We start from the raw sequence: 21,377 nt of genomic DNA on the forward strand, positions 1-21,377 counted from the left end.
TAGTTTATGAAATCCAGGATGAAGGCTGGATTAACATGCTGCTGCCATCCAGGAATTGAAAAGCCCAAGCTGATGTCATCTGTTATGTTTAGATGGTTGTTTTGCATGAGGACTGAAACACTCACTCACATCCGTCTCAAGGGCTCAAGGACGTCTGCAAGGAGGAATAAAGCAGGTCTCCCGGCCTCCTCCAGGACAGGAATTGTTCTGCCACGGGTGTATCACTTGGGGTGTAGCTTGTCTCAGAGCCTCTGCAGTCGGGAGGAAAATGATATCGACATGAATCATCAGGACCCAAGAAGCGTCTTCAAAAAAAAAAAATAAACATTTGGTATTTCCCCTCAATAAATAGCCATGAGATCATTTGGAAGAAGAAAGGGTTATAGTGTGCCTTTTCAATACTTAGAAGAAACAAAATATTTTGATAGGGTTTTTTAAAGACCCTCTCTTCCTTCCTCCCACCCCCTCCTCAAATGTTATTTCTAGAGGAATTCATGTCACATATCTCTAAGTCTATCGTGATATAGCTGTGTTTCCAGTAAGATGTGGAATTTGCCTCTGAGAATTTCTTTTAAAATCAATACAAAAACCCACAAAAGAGGTAAGATCTTTATGGCGCTGTTTCTGGGTTACTCAATTCCAGAAAAATGTATCCGTTGGACTTCTGACCCAAAGCTCCCCGGGGAGAGGCTCATTCATCACTGAGTCTGCTTGTCCAATGATCAAGTCCATTCAGAGCCCTTCGCCTCACCTCCTGGCATCTATCAGAGCCCTTGCTCAGCACCGCCAAACAAGGCAGCCAGCCCAAGGAAACAAGTGAGCCAGTGGGGAGATCAGAACACAGCCCCGGAGAGGCAAGGCACAGGGACAGGAAAACATTACCCATCAGGAAGCAAGGTCTTGGTGCTGTGGAGGGTCACAGGACTTAGGTCCCATGGGGAAAGTGGAGTAGCCATCTTAAAATACCAAGTGGTCCAGGGCCTCACTGGGTGAGGTTTGCGGGACAGAGAGCAAGCTGAAAGAGCAGAGGGGTGAGTTCTTACCCCTACTGACACAGGAAAGTGACTCCCAAGGCTGAGAACCACTTGAAGTCCAAGTGGGTCCTTGGCTTCCAGCAAGAAAGAATTCGGGAGTGAGCCAACAGTATAAAGTGAAAGCAAGATTTCTTCAGAAGCTATAGAAAGTCTTCTCCTTAGAGCAGAGACAAGTTCTCCCTGCCCCCCTGGTTCCTGTTGCTTTCTATTTAATCAACGGCTTAATTATAGGCTCAACAGGGGAAGGAATGTTCATGGCAGGGGCAGTGTTTTCCTGGAATCAGCGTGACGCTCTTTATTTCTCTGCCATCTTGGTTCTAACAGGTTGGAAATTGCCCCCCCTCCATCCTATTTTGATCAGGGTAATTTGAAACTTTGTCTTGAGACTTCCTGACTCGGGTAATGCTGCAACAATGCCCAAAGCAATTCCCGAAACAGTACCTAAAGCAGTATCTGCCAATTGCCTGTCTTATTCCCCCCTCAGAGATAACAGTCCTCCTTAAGGGGTTATAGAAGGACAAAGGCCTGTCTTCTGTAGCTTCTTCTTGCTGATCTTATGGGCATAGGCCCTGCCTAGCATTGGAGGAGTAAAAAGTCTCTGGAAACCTGGTCTACTGGGCCCAATGGCAGGATGTTTCCATGCCCCGGATCAGCTGGTGAGATGAGTTTGAAGCCTTGTGCTAGCATCAACTTGAATTGCAATTACTATAACCTGGAAGATACAAATTTTACCAGAGGGTTAAATAAGCTGGTCCAAAGATTGAAAGAAGGATAGTTTATAAGGGCCCTAAGAAGGGAAGGAACCAAATAATACTGGGCAAACATCTCTTGTTACGGAAAGTGTACAGCTAGTGCTACCGCTCTTGACCAGGGAAAGAACCTAGTGGCACACTAAGAGTTGGAGTACAGTCGTCACCAGCAGGCTCAGCCGACCTCTGACCCCCTTCCTTGTTCTCCTCCTGTTTTTATACCCTTGGTAGGACTCAAAAGGTGTCCAGTGAGCAACAAGCTCTAACATCCAATCGGCAATTGTCCCGACCCACGGGACCTTCTGTTACTCGTGGGGTCAAGGGGGACCGTGCCTGAAAGAGATGGGCGAGAAAAAGGAATGAGACCAAGCAAAGGGTTGTCAGGGTCTACTTTACTTGGATTCTTTGTAGGTTTTATAAGCATACAGAAACAAGGAAGTAGAAACAGAAAAATAGAGTGGGGTGACGATGAGTCTTGGGTTTGGGCTAATCAGCCCCAATCAGTGTCTTATCGGTATCAAAGCTGTTTGTGACTGATTACTCAACCCCAACCTGGCAGGTGGTCGGGAACAATTGCAGTCAGCACTCCCTGGAGCATTCTGTGGTCAGCACGTCATGGAATGCATTCTTCTCGGAGCTATAGCTGGAATTTTCCAGGGCGAAGCCTGTGCGTATGACGAGTCATAGGGGAGTTGAGGGTCTTTGAGGGTCCTTGCCTCTAACATCTCCCCCTCTCTTTATTAATATGAGGGAGATTTATATAGGTGGGTGGAGAGCCTGTCTTAGGCTACGCGATGGGCTTCCGCGACCAGCACCCCAAATATAAGATTGGGCGATTAACGTGAAGGTGAGGTCTCTGTCTTAGGCTATGTAGGTGGCATCCAGCTCCGGCACTTCTGATTATGAAGTGTGCCCCCAGGCATGGACCTACAATATTCCCGTCATGGAGTCACCTCACCGTCGGCAGGGTGTGCATCTGGTACACGGCATCGCGATAATCCCGTCATGGGCGTCTCCACAGCCTTTGGAACCAACTGCGTTCCATGTCTGAGGCAAGGTTTGAGAAATTTAGACCTTTTTTTTCTTTTTTTCAAGACAGAGTATCGCTTTGTTGCCCAGGCTAGAGTGAGTGCCATGGCATCAGCCTAGCTCACAGCAACCTCAAACTCCTGCCTCAAACTCCTGGGCTCAAGCAATCCTACTGCCTCAGCCTCCTGAGTAGCTGGGAATACAGGCATGTGCCACCATGCCCGGCTAAATTTTTTCTGTATATATTAGTTGGCCAATTAATTTCTTTCTATTTATAGTAGAGACGGGGTCTCGCTCTTGCTCAGGTTGGTTTCAAACTCCTGAACTCAAACGATCCGCCCGGCTCGGCCTCCCAGAGAGCTAGGATTACAGGCATGAGCCACCGCGCCCGGCCGAAATTTAGACCTTTAGTGGGTCTATTGGGAGACTCTCCATGGAAGTCTTCTCTGGAGTCTCTTTGTTCTAGCCGTTGGTAAAACACGGAGACCGATTTTTGTGTGGCTGTGTCTACCTGCGACTTGACAAAATCAGTTAGTTTTTTGAATGCCCAAGGCCCAAAGGTGAGGAGCAACAGAAAACCTACAAGCGGCCCTAAGACACTGGGAAGCAATGTGGATAGCCAGGGGGATGTGGAAAACCAATTTTGATACCATGCTTCACTCTGTTCTCTCTGTTTTTTCCTATCTTCTAGGCTTTGTCTGACTCTTTCAATGCTATCTTCTACCAGACCTGTTTTGTCTGCGTAAAAGCAACATTCTTCTTTAAGTGCTGCACACAAACCTCCCTCTTGGAGGAACACTAAGTCTAGGCCTCTTCTATTTTGCAACACTACCTCAGAAAGCAAAGTGAGGGATTCTTTGAGATATTTTAGGCCCTGCTGTAGCTCTCAGAGATCATTATTGATAGCAGCAGAGAGCTGCAGGTATTGCTGGTTGGAGGTGACTAGAGAGGCTATGCCTGTTCCAGCCCCTGTGGCACCAAGGCCTAGAACAACTGCGAGTGTTATGGCCGTGATGGGCTCTCTCTTTTCTCGGGGCATTGTGGTGCCGCGCTCCCAAAATTTGAGCAATTTGTCAGCAGGACGTATAGTGAGTCTGGGGAAGAGCATGACTAACACACAATATTCTCTATGCTCAAGAAACGTTGCAATGACTACATACGGGGTAAGGCCGGAAGAACAAGCAAAATAAGAGGTGTTAGATGCCTGAATATACTGAAAGGTGGAGTCGACAGTAATTGACTGATTGCATATTTTTTCTAAGGGTGTGGGGGGAAGCATTCTTGGGCTAAGAAGGCAAAGGCCTAGGCCTGTGACTTGGCTGAGTGTCAGGCCATCATGGGTCTCTAGGCCCCATCTGAGTTTGCTGGTGTCGTTAGTAAATAATCCTGGAATGGGGGAGACTCTTGTTTTTTTGGGAAATATTACAGGTGTCCGATAGAGGAACTGAATTAGTTTATCAGGGGGGTAATGATTATCTAGTTTGCCTTGGAAAGACGTACAGTTAACTGCCCAGTCATTATCATTTTGTATTAGCCACCGAATTTGAGAAGCATTGTAAGGGAGTAGTATGATATCTGGATCCTTTCCAAAGAGCTTAAGGGAGTTTTCTCGCCCCAAGCGAATAATCTTAGCTACTAAATAAGGGTAGGTGGGAAGGACTTTAGGGGGGGAAGCCGATAGGTGAACCCAAAAAAGGGGCTTGCCCTGCCAATAGAGTCCCGTGGTCAAAAAGGGGGTAGAGAGAACAATGAAGTACAAGGGGGAGTTGGGGGAAAAGTAGCCGATGGCCTGGGCATTTATGGCTTGCTCGACTAAATTAAGCGCTTGCTGCCCTTCTTTAGTTAGGGAGCGTGGAGAGGTTGGATTGGCATCTCCCTGCAGGATGTCAAATAGGGGTTTTAACTGTCCTGTGGTGAGTCTCAAATATGGGTGAAGCCAATTAATGTCGCCTAGAAGGCACTAAAAATCATTAAGGCATTGAATAGTCTTTTCTGATTTGCACCTTTTGGGAGAGGACCTTATTGGGGAACAATTCAAAGCCTAGGAACAGGTGAGGGGGGCAGACCTGAATTTTTTCAGGGGACAGGCAGAGGCCTCGAGCTTGTAAGGCCGAGACAACCTGCATGGTAACTTGATGTAAGGTTGCCTCGTCAGCCCCGGCGAGAAGAATGTCATCCATATAATGAATTATATATATCTGAGGATGTTGAATTCTAAAAGAATCAATTGTCTGAGCCACATATTTTTGGCAAAGGGTGGGGCTGTTGGCCATGCCTTGAGGCAATACTCGCCATTGGAAGCGCAGAGAGGGTCCTATACAGTTTACTACTGGGAGACTGAAAGCGAAGCATTTGCAGTCATCTGGGTGCAATGGTATGGAGAAAAAGCAATCTTTTAGGTCAATGACTATTTTATAGTAGCCTCTGGGGATAGCTACAGGCGAAGGCAAACCAGGCTGGAGTGCCCCCATGGGAACCATTGTTTGGTTAACAGCCCGTAAGTCTTGTAGCAGCCGCCATTTGCCAGTCCTTTTTTGGATGATGAAAATAGGGGTGTTCCATGGTGAAGTAGAGGGCTCTATGTGTCCGGCAGCTAATTGTTCCTGCACCAACGCTGTAGCTGCGGCTAGCTTGTTAGACGGGAGGGGCCACTGATCGATCCAGACAGGGGAGTCACTTTTCCAAGTGATTTTATCTGCCTGAAGTGCAGGGGGATCAATGGCCCTTACGAAAAATGTTTCTTGAACCCCAGTCCTGATCTGTCTGACTTAGGGAGGGTGGTCAAGGGTGCTTTTAGTCCCTGACCCTCTTTGCCTAAACCCTGTCCTGGGAGGAATCCCTGTTTAAGCATTTGGCTGGTTATAACCTCATTGGGGCTGCACATAATGACATTCATTTGTGCAAGGATATCACGCCCCCATAAGTTAACAGGTAGGCCTGGGACTACAAAGGGTTGAGTGGTACCTCTGTTTCCTTCAGGGTCTTCCCATGTCAAAATTTTTGAGCTCTAGAGAGTATCTTTAGACTGTCCTATACCTTGCAAGTGCATAAGGGAGGGCTGCAGTGGCCATGAATCGGGCCAGGCGTCTTGGGCAATAACCATGGAATCGGTGCCTGAATCAAGAAGGCCTTCAAAAAGTTTACCATCTAATTTTAGCCGCAGGGTGGGCCGTTCTTTGGTGATAGCTTGGACCCAATAGAGATCAGAAGAGCCAGGGCAAGAAGCACCTCGGTTAGAGGCGATGGCTGGGAAGGATGTATTAAGGGGCAAGGGTAATGCCTGAGCTAAGCGCTGTCCCTTAGAGACATACACAGGGCCGGTAAGCGCACTGGGTAAGATGTTAATTTCCCCGGTAAAGCCACTGTCTACTATGGAGGGGTGGACTATGAGCCCCGCAAGAGTGGAGGAGGCTCGGCCCAGAATAAAAAAGAACATATTAGCCGGGGGGGGGGGGTCCAAAGGAGCCAGTGGGCAAAATTTGAACACCATCCTCAGGTCTTAACATTGTGTTGGAGGAGGCACACAAGTCCACTCCTGCGCTCCCTGTGGTTGCTCGGAGGAGTCTAAAGTCTGAGGGCTCTCTTGTCGGCTGTTCCCCGAGACCGACTGAAATTGAATAGGATGGGACCCCCCAGGGCTGGCCCCTCAGGCTGTTTCCTGAAAGGGGGGGCAAGGGGTTTCCAAGGGAATCGGTCTTGGAGCGGCATTGATTGGCCTAATGCTTTCCCTTCCTACAACGAAGACAGAGGGAGGAGGGCTGGGCTGGCCTGCCTGGCGGCCCACTGAGGCTAGGGGTAACAGAGGAAGCGGCTAAGGGGCACTGCCTCGCAAAGTGCCCTGGTTGACCACACTTAAAGCAGTCCCTCTGTGCCGCGGTCCCTTGGATGGCAGCCCCAACCGCAAGCTGTACGGCCTGCGATACTTTATGGGTGAAGGGGTCAACATCGTTACACATTCTAATCATGTCATTGAGGTCTTTATTTTTGAGTTTACCCCTGAGGATGGCCCTGCAAGTGCTGTTGGCATTTTCATAGGCCAATTGTTTAATAAGCCTATTATTCTCATCTTCGTGTCCGAGGGTTCGTTCAGCAGACTCTAAAAGCCTGCCCACAAATTAACTAAAACCCTCTTGAGCTCCCTGGGTGATTTTTGTCAGGGGAGTAAGAACAGATCCCGTAGAGGGAAGTGTTTGCCAGGCGCCGAAGGCGGCTGCGGCAGTCTGGGACAAAAGTCCAATTGGGAATCTCCTTTGGCGCTGTTCAGTAGCAAATCTCCCCTGTCCGCTAAGCTTTTCAAGGGTCCAAGATGCAGAATTGGGGTTTTTTTAATTATTAGCAGCCGTGGTCTGACAGCGGTCAAGAAAGTCGGCCTTCCAAGAGAGGAACTTTCCGCGAGAAATGACCGCCTGTACTAGTTTGACCCATTCTCCGGGGAGCAGGTAGCCGCCCCCTGAGGCTGCCTCTAGGAGGGAATAGGTGAAGGGTGCATTGGGCCCATACGTCCTAACAACAGAATTTAGTTCTTTTAAGGTTTTGAACTTTAGTCTGCGAAATTCAGTGGGCTCTGAGTCTGTTTCTTCTGGGAGGTCATCGCTTTTGTTCTCTCTTTCCCTCCCTTCCGTATCCTCATTATCTGAATCTTGGGGCGGGGACTGGCTCGTAGAAGGGGCAGCAAGGTCTTCTCGCCTATTAGACCGAGTAACTACCGGGAATGCTAGGGCTTTATGGGAGGACTTTAAGGATTTTTTATTTAAGGTGGCGTATGATTGGGTGGTCTCATGACGTGGGTGGCTAATGAAGACCGAATCTTTAAGCATATCTTGGAGGGAGGACAAGTCTTTGGAAAGCTGGGCAAACTCTTTTTGAAGTTGTAAAACATCTCTTAATTGCATAACCCTTTGACTTAAGTCCTCTTTGGCACGCAAAAGCAAGGGCATTGTAAGGGGAGGCATTAATGAAGGTGCGCAAATCTGAGGCACGTAAGGAGGAGGTCTATGGGGTGCTGCGGTAAGAGGCGGCCATTTGGGATCGTGATATTGGGCCGCTTCCTCCTCAAGGGTTGCCTCTTCTGCAGGGTCGAGGGACTCTCGGAGGGGTTGTCTCTTGAATACCGGGTAATTGAATGCATGAGGGGCCGTACCCTCAGGCAAGGGAGGATAGAGGGTCTTGGTGTCTGGCCTACTAATCGGGGGCTCGTCCCTAGATGTCTGGAGCTCAGCCGAGGGGTCTTGAGGGGGCATATTAATACAGACCGAGGGGCAAGGGGAAGGGCATGTTGGTCCCTCAGGATTATTAGGGGAAGCTGACCCTTCGGCCGCCTCTAAAGACGTTCTCGAAGCGGACCGAGACACGGGTCAGAGGCAGAATTCTGCTACCGAGAGCAGCTGCTTTTTATTGGGGTCTGAATCTGCCCCTCAACAATATCTCTGATTAGTCCCCAGTACGAGAAAACGGATACAGGGATGGCATCTGGGCCTTGATTCAGAAGTAAATTGTTTAAATCTCTGCCTACTTTTTGCCACTTGCGTGGGTGAATTTCAAGTCCACCAACAATGAACCAGGGACAAGCTCGGTCAATGAACACAAAAAACTTTACTAGATCCTTTTTCTTAACTCTAATTCCTCTCTCTCTGATTGAGGCCTTGAGATCCTTGATAAAAGCGGCCTCTTTAGACAAAGAATGGCCCATCTCGATGGGATGACAATGTAAAAAATCTACTCACCAGACCGTCGATTCTGTGAGCGGCAGAAGGGAGGTCTCTTCAGGGATTCTCCGGAGGACTGTCTGTAAACTGCGTGCATCCGACAAAAGTCCGTACCTCGAGCCCCACGTTGGGCGCCACTTGTCCCTACCCACGGGACCATCTGTTACTCGTGGGGTCAAGGGGGACCGTGCCTGAAAGAGATGGGCGAGAGAAAGGAATGAGACCAAGCAAAGGGTTCTCAAGGTCTACTTTACTTTGATTCTTTGTAGGTTTTATAAGCATACAGAAACAAGGAAGTAGAAACAGAAAAATAGAGTGGGGTGACGATGAGTCTTGGGTTTGGGCTAATCAGCCCCAATCAGTGTCTTATCGGTATCAAAGCTGTTTGTGACTGATTACTCAACCCCAACCTGGCAGGTGGTCGGGAACAATTGCAGTCAGCACTCCCTGGAGCATTCCGTGGTCAGCACGTCATGGACTGCATTCTTCTCGGAGCTATAGCTGGAATTTTCCAGGGTGAAGCCCGTGCGTAGGACGAGTCATAGGGGAGTTGAGGGTCTTTGAGGGTCCTTGCCTCTAACAGGCAACAAGCTTTAACATCCAATCAGCAGCAGTGGGATTCAAAAAGTATCAAATCAAGATCGCACAGCCAGCACAGTGGGAGGACAGGAGCAGGCGACCGAACACCATGCAGGAGCCCAGAACACCGAGGCCTGGCCCCAGCAGCGTGCACCCATCTAGGCCTACAGCGGCCAGCCCAGCGCCAGCCCACAGGGATGCAGAGCGGTGGGGAGGCGGTGAGCGGCTACATCCTAGTGCCCGACGGTTTTTCTCTGTCACTCTTAATACAATCTCAGATGGTCTGGACAGTGGGGTTATTGATGTTATGTAGCTGTGTAGCCTATTGAAGGAAAACATTTGTCCTTTGCTCTACCTCCCCTGAAACATTAATGTAGATGCAGCAAGATGTGTTTGCCACAGCACTTACCACTCCCTGTTTAGCCAAAATGCAACACGGTTATTCTCCTATATCCAAGATGGACAGAAAAGGTCTTTTCTGGGGGGCAGGGAGAGTATAATTTAAATATGATGAACATCTAAGGCAAAAGGCAAGTTTGGTTAATAACTTTGCCGGTGCCTTGATTCCAGCCACTAGGAAGCAAGTAAAATAACAACAACTAGTGGATTATTAGGAAAATACTAACAATGGTTAAGAAAAGAAGAGCAAGCACCTTCATATTAGTCATTTGAATGAGGGTTTTACTTAGCTTTTTTTTGTCTTTCAGGAGGCAGCCTTTTGTACAGGTACCATGTTTCCTCAAAAATAAGACCTACCCATAAAATAAGCCCTGGCAGGATTTCTAAGCATTTGCACAATATAAGCCCTACCCCAAAAATAAGACCTAGTGATGGGCGTGGCTACACAGTGTATCTGCACAACCCATTCATTTTTGTCACGGAGGGGAAAAGAAGACGAGCAGCCCTTCTCATCTGCCCGATGAGGAGCTCTATTGCTCAACATGAGAGACTGGAGCCAATAGTTCTAAAGGAAATAGACTTACAAGAAATTCAGGATGGAATTCAAGATTTGGAGAGTTATGATGATGTCCCAGAAGAAGACGACTTAACTGTATTTGAACAAATGTAGATTGTTGTACCGTACTTAAAAAAAAATAACACATACCCTGAAAATAAGCCCTAAGGTGTCTTCTTGAGGAAAAATAAATATAAGACCCTGTCTTATTTTCGGGGAAACATGGTACCTGACGTCCTCTATGAGCTCGCAGGAGAAAGCTAGCCCTGTGCCTACCTGTGAGGGCTCAGGAGAAACAGGTTTAATCCTACACAAATGTTCCCAACTAGGTAGTTCTGATAATGACAGGAAAAGGAAGTTTATAGGTAGCTAAACATTTAAATTATCTAGTAACTAATTTATATTGATTTAGACAGAAGCAAAATTATTAAATGAGTCTTAATGTCTCTGAATACAGGCCTGGTCTTTTATTTCATGAAAGTAGTTTATTTTGATTGTTGTCTTTTCCTGGGTCTAAAAGCAGGACTTTGGTCAAGACCCATGAGTCAAGGCCCTGTAACTTAACAGCACAAGGGTTAGTTAACAGTAATTGACAGTTAACTGATTTGAGGATACTCGTCAAAGATGTTTGACATCTTTGGCCCAAAACACCCAATTGAAACAGAGTCGCATATGAAAAAACCACAACTTTTTAAAGTTTAGTTTTCTTCCCAGCAATCAAAAACCTAACAAGGACTACATAGGAATCATCCAACAAAATAGAATCTGTTTCTCAAGCCAATTATCAAAAGGTAAAGAAAAGCCCCTGCAGTGTGATTGATTTTCCTCTCCTATGGGAATCCCATCCAGACAACTCTGAAGTCAAACTAGATAAAAAGGGTACCCTTCTTAATTAGACACAAGGGTTTCTTTAAACCTGCCAAAGAACTAAGTGTCTTGTTTCTCAGATTTCCACCTCTCCTATTCCTCTAAGAAAGTCAACAAGGCCATACTAGGCAAACCTTGCAAAGCCAAGTTTGGTGCAGCTGAGAAAGCACAAAGACTGGAGGGGAAAGATCTGTGCAGAGGAACGGAGGCTACATCCTTTAGTATAAAGAACACAGCAAATTAAATGTTGCAACACACAAAGTGGGCTCAGACAGAAAAATAGGTTTTTATAATCTCAAGCAGCCACACAAGTTATAAAGCCAGCTCACTTAAGATGCCAAAGATAAGACTGGAGGACCCAAGTATCCAACTTTAATCTGCGGCCAAAAAAAAAAAAGTGAAGACAAAGCAGTGGGCGTTGAGTGCAGGTCCACCCTGGTTCGCTTGCTTTGTGCTGGGGGCTGGCATGTCTCTAACCTTGCTCTGCCAGTGCATCCACTGTCCACTCAAAGAGTGAGAAAGGGCAAGGGGAATTGCGTAAATTTTTCACAACTCTAAAGCCATAAGTTTGAGCTATGGTGGGTCAAACCATACCATCTCTGGATCCAAAGGATCTTCTGCAATGGGGGCAGAAAAACAATAAAACCAAATAGCTACTCAACCCAGTACACCCTGTACATTTAAAATGCCACTGTGATTTTTTTTTTAAGCTGGTATTACACCAACCAGGAAAATAAGGCTTGGTAATGTTCATTGATATTTTGTGCTTTATTTTACACATTATGATTGCTTGTAACCAAGGATTTTTTTTTTCTGGATAGGCAAAGGTGGTCCAGTGGGAAAGGCACTAGGCAGGTTCCAAAGCTTCAGGAGGTGGTTTATGGTCAAGCCAAATTGTACCATGCTTACTGTGCCTCCCTGACAAACCATCTCTACCAAATAAGAGATGCCTTTGGTAGGTGCCTTCCTACCAAACCATCTCTACCAATTCGATTTGATTTAAATCGAATTACAAAGACAGACTTGATGATCAAGATTTCCAAGGAGCAAGTAGAGACATTTACAGGCAGATTTCAGGTGCATGAAACCTGGTTTTTAAATTAATTTTGGTTTTGCTTTTTTAGTACCATCTGAAAGTCTCCCTGCTTTGACACCAGCTGATGGCAATTTCACATGGCCTACTGCAAAGTCTAGCCCGCAGAAGGCATTTGTTACTTAATAAATACATAAATGTAGCCACCTGTTTCCCAGAATCATTTTCAGAGACTAGTAAGTTAAAATGAGTGTTAATGTGTTCCATTTCTTTCTCTTTCCACCACAAGAAGGAAAGTGAGGCCAGGATCCTGGGCAAGCTGGGTTGATCTGCAGAATGCGAGTGTTTGTTTGTGGGAGTAAGGTAGAGGCTTCCAGAACCAGCAGAAGCCACTGGAGATTGGATGAATCTTGAGCAAACTGCAGACCCATCGTGTCAGCTCCTACGCAACTACCCAACATTGTCCTTCCAGCCTTGGATTTGGCAATACCACATGCACTCTGGGAGGTTCCTGGGAGCCCCTCATGGCCAATGGAACCCGGTGAAACACATCTGCCAAACTGACTGAGATTCACGGCAATCCCAGGTCAGCTGTGAGAGCCCAGAGCCTCCTGCCCTTGGCTTGCTGCTAGGAACAGCTCTGTCGCTACCAAGCTATGTGATCTTAGGCAAGTCACACGCCACACACCTTACTCTGTACCCCAATGATAAGTTAAGAGGATCAAACAGGGCTACAGAAGTGAAAACAGCATGGCTATTAGTAACAAGTGTCTAATTTCAGAAGATTTGCTTCATTCTTGAAAAGTGATCTTATGTCTTGGAGAAAATATTTTCCCCAAAGAAATAGCTCTCCAATTCTCTAAGTTTTGATTTTTAATAAAGACAATTTTAACAGTACCGTGGGATTCAATGTACTAATGTATGATTTACAGAGATTTCCAAGAAGTACATCTGCTTACAAGAGCAAAGTGAAGTGCACCTGTTTTAATTGGACTTCTTACTCAGAAGTGGGTGCTCTGATTTGTCTTAGTGAGTAGGTCAACAGCGTAGGCAGCTGGAGTGCCAAGGCAAACAGCCCTGCAGGAACTGTGAGGATGAGGGTGTGTGAGTAAGTGTGAAAAGATAAGGACAGGACACCCACAGTGTCTGCTATAAACCTCAACACAGAATCTCTGGACACCCCTCAGAGAACTTGGCCACCATATTCAGATCTTTGATTCCAATAGAGTCTCTGAGGAAGCAGCCACAGAATCAGGTTGGTTTTTAACCCTAGTTAAGTCTAGAAAGCTCAACTTTGGGTTCACACTGCTAGGAATTTTTTAGAGCCACGCAGTCTAAACTTGAGAACGTGTGGAGAGCTCTCACCCAGATGCTGCCTTCTCCTCCTTGCCCCCAGTTCTGGCAGGTTCTAATGTGAGGAGTCAAGGCAAACTTTTCTAAATGCTAGCTCTTCCTCAAATCAGGGTTCTGAATCTATGACTCTATCTGCAAGAGATTCGAGTCACACAGTGTCCTTCTGCCTCCAGATATGAACCCACACCCAGAAGCACCATGTGCTGCCCTGACAGGAGAAACCACGTGAGTAGCAAAAGCAGCCCTCAACTTAGAACAAAAAGAGCTGAGTCCCAGCTCCCCAAGCAGTCATGGGGTAAGGCACCAACCAGCCTTCCTGATTAACATGAAGTCATTTCTTTCAGTAAAATATAAGGAAGAGAAATGCCTTCCCTTTCTCAAAGGAATGTTGAGAAGATCAAAGGAGAATATGGATGTAAAACATCAATGTCACCTAAATTACCATACAGGTGTGAAATATTATTACTTACAAATTATACCACGAAAAGAAAATAAGGCAGTGGCAAGCTATCTCTGAACTCACCCATTCATCTATTCCCCTCACATTCTACAAGATGGTCCAGTTTTTCAATCACATAATTCACAGAAAACCACAATGGCCAAATTTCAACATTCTTCCTTAGGAAAAATCTCACCACCTCTCTTAGTAGCCTGCCTCACCCTATCCCAGTGTGGGATGACGAAACAGCTCACTGACTTCTCTTGTAAGCTAAAAGAACTTTTAAAAACATTATCAAAGCAGTGCTGTCGGCCGGGCGCGGTGGCTCACGCCTGTAATCCTAGCTCTCTGGGAGGCCGAGGCGGGCGGATTGCTCGAGGTCGGGAGTTCAAAACCAGCCTGAGCAAGAGCGAGACCCCGTCTCTACTATAAATAGAAAGAAACTAATTGGCCAACTAATATATATAGAAAAAATTAGCCGGGCATGGTGGCGCATGCCTGTAGTCCCAGCTACTTGGGAGGCTGAGACAGAAGGATCGCTTGAGCCCAGGAGTCTGAGGTTGCTGTGAGCTAGGCTGACGCCATGGCACTCACTCTAGCCTAGGCAACAAAGTGAGACTCTGTCTCAAAAAAAAAAAAAAAAAAAAAAAAAAAGCAGTGCTGTGGTTCATGCCTTTAATCCCAGCACTTTGGGAGGCCAAGGTAGGAGAATCACTTGAGACCAGGAATTTGAGACCAGCCTGGGCAACATAGCAAGACCCGTCTCTTCAAAAAATAAAATTAGCCAGGCGTGGTGGTCCATTCCTGTAGTCCCAGCTACTTAGAAGTCTGAGACGGGAGGATCACTTTAGCCTGGGAGTTTGAGGCTGCAGTGAGCTATGATAGCGCCACTGCACTCCAGCCTGGGCAACAGAATGAGACTCTGTCTCAACAACAACAACAAAAAATCAGTTTCCTAAATGACTAAAGAATTAACTTAGGCATTGGAAGTTATTTAGATACTTGAACTGTCTGACACAAGAGAACATAGAATTTAAAGGTCACATTAGAAGTTATTGCTAAGATATTTGGAATATTCACTAGGAATTTTGGAAAGACTGGGATTTCTGATTAACACAAGAATCATAGGAAATGATTCTGCTACTTTGCTTCTTTAATAACATAGCACTTCCTTTGCCTGACCTTAAACTGACCCCTTTTATAGTGTAATAAAATCTTAATCAGGACCACCCTCACCAGACTCATCAGTTTGTCTAGTGACAAAGGTCCTTGGACTTTTATATGACATGTGTGCTGAATAAATGATTCAATGGAAGAAAAAAAAAAGTTAACCATTAGACTAAGAGAAATAAGAAGCATAATTTGCAAGCCTTTTATTTAGAACTTTTTAAGGAATTGGCAGTTTCAGATTCACTCTCTAATCTGATGTCAAAATATCTTGGATCATTTCTTCCTTGGGTGTTTCCAATGAAAGGCCACATTGTGACCTTCTTTTAAAAAAAACAACAAAAAACTGAGCTGTTATTTTCTTTTAGCCGCCATGAACTTCATGAAGCAATTCTCCGACCTGAGAACTTAGTGCACACCGTAACTGAGGGTGCCTCTGACACCTTCAGTGCCTCAAAACTGTTCCCCAGACCTCCTGCATCAGATGGCCTGTGAGCTTGTCAAAATGCCACAGCCAGTGGTTCCAATGTGATGGTTCAGCAGTGAGCCTGGGAATTAACATTTTTAACAAATAATCCAGGTGATGATTCTGACAGACTCAACAAGTTGGGAAACCTGAATCCTAATGGTTTTTCCCACTCACATCTGTTCATATTAGCAAAATTGGTACTTAATCATTACTCTAAAGATTTCTGACAGAAAAAGCCTGTCTTTGAGGGCTTGGCCGAAGAGTTTTAATTATAGTATGCATATGAAATTTTTAGCATATTTCACTGCTTGTAAGATCCACATCTTCACGTGTTAACATCAGTGAAGTTGGGATATAGCCGCCATGATGGAGTTGTCATTGACCATGTGTGCACATTAAAACTTGCAGTATGGGTGCCAATCCCTTGGAAAAGAATCTCAAATACAGTAGTGGAGCTCTCTTTTAAGAAATGCTACATACTCTGTGAAAAAGACATGGTGTGACTCAGAAGGGTCAGATGTGAACGTGGAGTCATTATTGAATTTATATTTTCCTTTTTATGAATATGCAAAAGTTCTAAAAGATAAAAATCTATGTCCAAATAAGCCTAAAAGAGTGTTTTCAATAAATGTAAGTAAAAATTCTAGTGCTACGAAAGCATTACAACAGAGCTTAATTGGAAGAATATTTTTCTTCCTTAATGACACACATAAAACAATGGCACATACTACAGTGATGACCTCTCAGATTCTAGGAAATATGATAGTTGTCTAAATAAATAGATCTGCTTTTATTTTTGTTGACTACCATCAACAGTTTACTCAGCAGTAGAATGTATTTTATTTTACCAATCTTTAATCTCCTACTAGGTCTTTACGTGATGAAATCCAAGACCTTACTCTTGCAAGCTGCCTGACAAACATCATCCTAACTTGATCTGACTTGGAGTTATTTTGGGGTAAGATATAAGTGCTGTAAAAACCCAAATTTAATATCCCGCTCTCAGTTCCAAATTGCACACATACACTCTAGCTTACATTTCTAACAGTGTATTGTGAGCCTGCGTATACACCACGCTGAGCCTGTCTTCCTTTATAAATATATTTAGGAAGTACTCGCTGAATGAAACACCAAACAATGTCCCCAGGAATTAAAGGAATCCAGCATACTTTTGGCTTTTTGTATCCAAAGCGTTCTCAAGATAGTAAATCAAAATTTCAACCTTCATGTGGCCTAGCCTAGAAAACCGATCTATGTAAAATCAACAGTTATTACAAATGGATAATTTGATGACTCAGGCTGTTTTTTAAGTATGAATGCTTTCGTTTTGCTAATTTAAAATAATAAAACTCCCTTAAATGAGATCACGAAGGACCACCTTTCAAGCATCCCAAATCCAGAAACGAACCTATACCTAAAATGAGAAAATTCGGTTATCTGACCCTACCAGGGAATATCTGAAGGACACTTTGAAGGGGCCTGTGCAAAAGCCACTGAGAATTGCTGTTGGAAAGGGGGATAATATGGGTGACATGCTTACCGTGGCAACCTCTCCCTAATTGCTAAAAACACACACTCACACACCCACACAAACAAAACCCATAAAAACAATAGCAGCAACAACAGAAAAGCTTAGAGGAATTCACTCCACCAAACAATCCTACACAGTGATCCTTCAAAACTGTTCACTTGCAGTTGGAAAGCCACACACACTGACTCAGGAGGACACCTTTCCCCTGTGAGGGACAAGGTGCATGTAGGAGCACTTCACATTTAATTAGGATCGCTCATCTCCAGCTACTTTCACAAAGTGACCAAGTAAAAAAAATATATTTTATAAATAAAAATATAATAAAATTAAAAAAAAATAATAATTAGGATCGTTCAGGATTTCAGAATGCAAAGCCACATTTTCTTCCACACACAGTCCTGCTGCTGGGGCAATTATAATAAGCAAGGACTCAAAAACCTTTAGTTCCTGGAAAGAGGAAATGGGAAGAGAAAAACAGGTCAAAGCAATAAATGTGGCCCCCAAACCTTCTCAAGCCCTAACTACACCAAGCTCTGAGCTTAGAGCTAGAAACACTGATTTAAGCAGCACAAACTGTCAAAGAAATTAGAGTTAAGAAATGTTTGATAACTTGGAATTTTATAATTTATCTTTTAACTAAATATTTCTTAAAAGCCTTTTGGAGTTTCTAAAATCTTGTTCTACTATAGTAATTATACAATATTAGTACTTACAGTTTAATGATTTACTAAAGATTTCTTTTCATAGAAAACAAAACAGACCAATTTAAGGCAAACGTGCCCATGCCAGGTCAGTTTGGACTGTTATAATAAAGTGTATAGACCAGGTGGCTCATAAACAATAGAAATTTGTACCTCACGGTTCTAAAGGCTGGAAGTCTGAGATCAGAGCACCAGTGTGGTCAGGTGAGAACCCTCTTCCAGGTTGCAGACTGCCAACTCCCCCTCGTACCCTCACATGGCAGAAAAACAGCAAGAGAGCTCCCTGTGTCTCTTTTATAAAGGCACTAATCCCATTCATGAGGGCTCCAACTTCATGACCTAATCACCTCCCAAAGGCCCCACCTCCTAATACCATCATTCTGGGAGTAGGGATTTCAACACAAGGATCTGAGGGGGGCGAGGGGGAACAAACATTCCGTCTTCGCAGTCCATAATCGACAGCAAATGGGGCCCGGGCCTGGGCCTGCTCCTCTCTACCCACCTGCTGGCTGCTTCTCCACCCATCAGACTACTTCACCGTCCGAGGCTGGAACGCCAGGGGCTTTGTGACGCCCTCGCCAACTTCCTCCAGGCCAAAATTAATTTACTCAATTTTGCATTTCCGGACTCCTTGCACAGTCCTCTACATGCAGGGCCCCTCTAGTTCCCAGTGAGCAAGATCCATTTTATGACCACGCTGTGGTTTTCACAATGCCCGGCTCAGGCCCTACACATCGAAGAGGCTCAAGAAATGACATAGCCTCTAGAAAGAAATAAGCAAACTCCAGAGACCAGCCTCACAAACCCCAGTCCTCTCCGGAAAAGCAAATAGGATAGCTCTTATCCCCCTCCCAGCTCCCTCCCACCTGCCCAAGTTCTCAAGGAGCGGGGTTTAAGGAGTGCTTTCTCTCTTCAACCTCTTTCAAAATTAAAATGCCAGAGGCCGCCATGCGTCTCAGCCCCGGCACATTCATGGGTGAGAGCGTGTCAGCCCCCTTGGCTTTCTACCCTGTTCTCCCTCCCTGCTGCCCCCCCATGCACCAAGCCCCCCCATGCACCAAGCCCCCCCATGCACCAAGCCCCCCACTCCCTGTGACCCCTGGCCCCCTGGCAGGAATTTCAGGTAGGTGGAAGCAGCAGATTTATTTCGCCGTATGGAGCGCACACTTTGGTTGGACCACCTGAGTTTGAATTGTGAGTACATAACTTACAAACTGAGCTTGATGTTTAAATCTCTGAGCCTTGATCTCCCCGTGTGCAAAAAGGGACACCTGAGAATGCCTACTTCAGTGCCTGGCACACAGTGAGCACTCAAAATATGCTGATGACAACATGGCCTTTGGCTCGGCCTCCAAGAGACGCCCCTGCGCACCGGCTCCCCAGCCCCGCTGATTGCTGGTCTCCTTGGAGCGCCCCAGTGGATGTACACAGTGGAAAAAGAAGGCTCTAGAAGGTCCCCAGGAAGTGATAGAAACTCAGGCAATATCTCCACCCACTAAATCCTTTGATTCAGTTTCCTTGGTGGTGGAGGGGAGGAACGAAGCTTGAGTCACACGATAAAAAGTCCATTTAACCCCAAACTGTTAAAGTGGTTTAGTTTTATAGACATGGCTTTACACATGTGGGAAGAGCCCTCAGCATTGCTCCAGGATTCTGGGCACTTGGGGGTCGCAGAATCCAGTCAAGAGGCTGAAGGTCAAGACGGGCAGGAGTGGGCTTTATTCATAACAGTCCAACAGTTTCCAAGGGAGTGAAATAACAAAACTTGTGTGAGATGAGTCACACCGGCTCGCAGGATCAGAGAAGTCAGAGGATCAAAGCACAGAAGAGCCTTCCAGCTCACTGCCTGGGTGAAACCCAAAGACGCATCTCACAGAGCTCTCTATAATCTCTTCCAACTAATTTTCAGGGATTGAGTCTGGAGGAAGATTCAACAGGAGACTTAGTTGCTATAGCCACTTGGAACTCTGACAAAATGGGCTTCAGTGGAATAGAAAAGCCACATTTTTCTGCAATACCTTCTCCCAAACAAAATGAATGAAAGTCAAAGCCTTATTTATGATGGAGGGATGAGACATAACTGAGCAACTTGCAAAGCAGTCAGGAATAAATGTGAACAAAATTGAGCAAATCGCAATGCACCACAAATAAATATTACCAATTTATTCAAGAGTATTTATGCAACTGTGGTTTTCATGGACACATCTATTTTATTTTTCCTGTTTAATTCTTCATGCCATTGTGATGTCTGCCCACCGAGCCACAGGTGAAGTGTCATGCTAATGTCAAACATACTGGGTCACAACATGTAATATTCATCCCACTGATCATCTCACTTTGCAAAGCAACAGGAGAGTAACCTGCAGTCGTCTTGGATCCACAAGCTGGCCTGCAGTTGATGAAAGATGTTAGCTAGAGGTGTGGGGAATGGAAAAGTGTCCATGTCTGCTGTGGGAGCCTTGCTGGCACCCACACTACTCTGAGCTTCTGCCTTGGCGTCTTGTGAACACAGGCAAATGGCAAATTAGCCCACACACAGCAGATCTGGCAAAGCAGAGCTCGTTCGCTGGGGTGACAGGATCAGTTTCCCTGTGACTCACCTGGAGCAGCGCACAGAAGTCAAACAGAGCTAGACTTCTGGCTACACGGCTTCTGGCTCCTTCCCTGCTGTGATCAGAGACTGGACACAAGAGTTTCAGGACCTGTCAGTACCTAACTCTGACCCTTTACCACCCACTCAGCATTCATGCTTGGGAGGGACTGGTCTTTTGTGGCACAATGAGAGCTGAGGACTGGGTCTCGCAGCTCCGTGATGCCCTAGCTAGCTGCAGAATTCCCCATGTCAGCGTCTGTGGTTGAAGACGCACCAGGCCCTCTCCTGGCACGATCCTATCCTAGGGCTGACCAGGATGGACGGTCATAAGCACTGGGGCATCCAGTCTCCCATGGAAAGGCCACCTCTTTTCTGGGGAGGCCATCCCACTCACCTTTAACAAGTGAACTGTTACCTCTACCAGGTGTGAGCTGCTTCATACAGTCACATACCTGCCACCTACACTACCCACCTGGGCCGTGTCTATGGCCAGAGAGAGAAGGAATTTGGAGTTTTCCCCTCTGAGCACAAAGGACAGATGTCCAAGGCACCATGTGGTTTTTCCCCCATTTGCTCCACCCGCCCCAAATCCATCTCTGCCCTGCTCCCTGCCCTCTGTGGACTACGTTACCCTGGCTCCCTTGCCCTCCAGCTCCTAGCTGGGTTGGGCCTTCGGAAGGCTGCAGCAGAGGATCAGAGGAGGAGAGTGGGGCCACGGCATGTCTTCCCCACTCCTTCTTGCTCTGGCCTGTGTTTCTGGCAGGGGCTGCATTCCTCCAGGCTGACATCTCCTGCAGAACAGCCCCTCCCCCACCACTCAGCCATCAATAAGCTGCCCAAGCTGCAGCAGCGTCCTGCTGTTGCACTTCCCGTCCCCGGGTTTCTCGAGTCCCTTAACCCTGCCCACACCTCTGTGCATAGTCCCCTTATTACATTTCTTCATTTGAACCACCTGAGTGATATTCAATTTCCTAACAGGGTCTGATTGAAACAGATATCTTCCAGCATTAATATCTTGCAATTCTAACACTTGTGGTCCATGCAGACACCTGTACGTGTGCTTTGTTGAAACCATATTCCTGAGAGAAGTGCAGTACGGGCTCTAGAATCTTGACTTCCTTACTCAGGTGGGTTTTGTTCTGCCCAGAGAGTGACCCTACATAAGCTATTTCT

General features: G+C 45.9%; 1 protein-coding gene across 1 annotated transcript in view; it reads left to right on the forward strand.

The window, feature by feature from the left end:
• Positions 1 to 21,377, forward strand: part of GZMA (granzyme A) — a 210,230-nt gene that overhangs the window by 113,362 nt on the left and 75,491 nt on the right. The gene's annotated exons all lie outside the window — the stretch shown is intronic.

Source organism: Microcebus murinus, chromosome 11, assembly GCF_040939455.1.
Source record: "Microcebus murinus isolate Inina chromosome 11, M.murinus_Inina_mat1.0, whole genome shotgun sequence".
Taxonomy (NCBI): Eukaryota; Metazoa; Chordata; class Mammalia; order Primates; family Cheirogaleidae; genus Microcebus; species Microcebus murinus.